This window comes from Miscanthus floridulus, chromosome 2 (assembly GCF_019320115.1).
Source record: "Miscanthus floridulus cultivar M001 chromosome 2, ASM1932011v1, whole genome shotgun sequence".
Lineage (NCBI taxonomy): Eukaryota > Viridiplantae > Streptophyta > Magnoliopsida > Poales > Poaceae > Miscanthus > Miscanthus floridulus.
In genome coordinates, this window is record NC_089581.1 from 48,172,793 (window position 1) to 48,173,660 (window position 868).

Below are 868 nucleotides of genomic sequence, written 5' to 3' on the forward strand. Positions count from 1 at the left end.
CAGAATGATCTTAAAGATTGATGACATTGTCACTGTTAGGTAAGACGTGAAGTCGGTGGTCATGTCAGCCTGCTCTGTTCTGTCTGGATTGATATTACTTAGGTTACTGCTTAGGGCCTGTTTGGTAGAGTTTTTCATCGTTCCGTATGCTAGCTGAAGGTCTATTGAATCTGGGCATGGATGATTATCTTATTAGTGCTATTGAACTAATTATAAAAAAGGCCAGATTCAGGGAATCTGATGTTTGTGTGATAAGAGGATATCTCAAGATCTGCAAATATTATGATGCATTAGCAACTTTTGGTCATCTCCTAGAGATAAACCCGTTGATGCAGCATGCCTGAGAATGTATCATGGAGATGACTGAGTATATGAAAATTTTTCTGGTGGTTTGATTGGCCTAAACTTTTGAAGCAGTGGTGCCTGAGAATGTATCATGGAAATGACTGAGTAGATGAAACAATTTCTGGTTGTTTGATTGGCCTAAACCTTTGAAGCAGTGGTGTAATAGATGTCTATCCCATTGCTCTGTAGGACTGAACTCAGAAGAATATGGGATGCTCTCTTGCTTCTGGAGAGCTGCTTGCCTTCATGTCCGTTGTGAACCCCCCTGTATTTTTTGGGTAGCTAATGATCACAATATTCTTGCTGCTCTTTGAAATGATGCTTCGTTTATCATTACTTCTCTTTTAATAATTAGGGAAACTTTTCAGGATTTTTGTTTTTCACATCCAGAAATTTTAGGGGTAAAATAGAATTTAGCTATCACACAATGTGTTATTCATAAACTTTTATGAGTGACTTCATATTAAGCATTTTAAGGTGGTTGATAAGACTACCTTACATCCTAGTAGATTCCTCGTAAAAA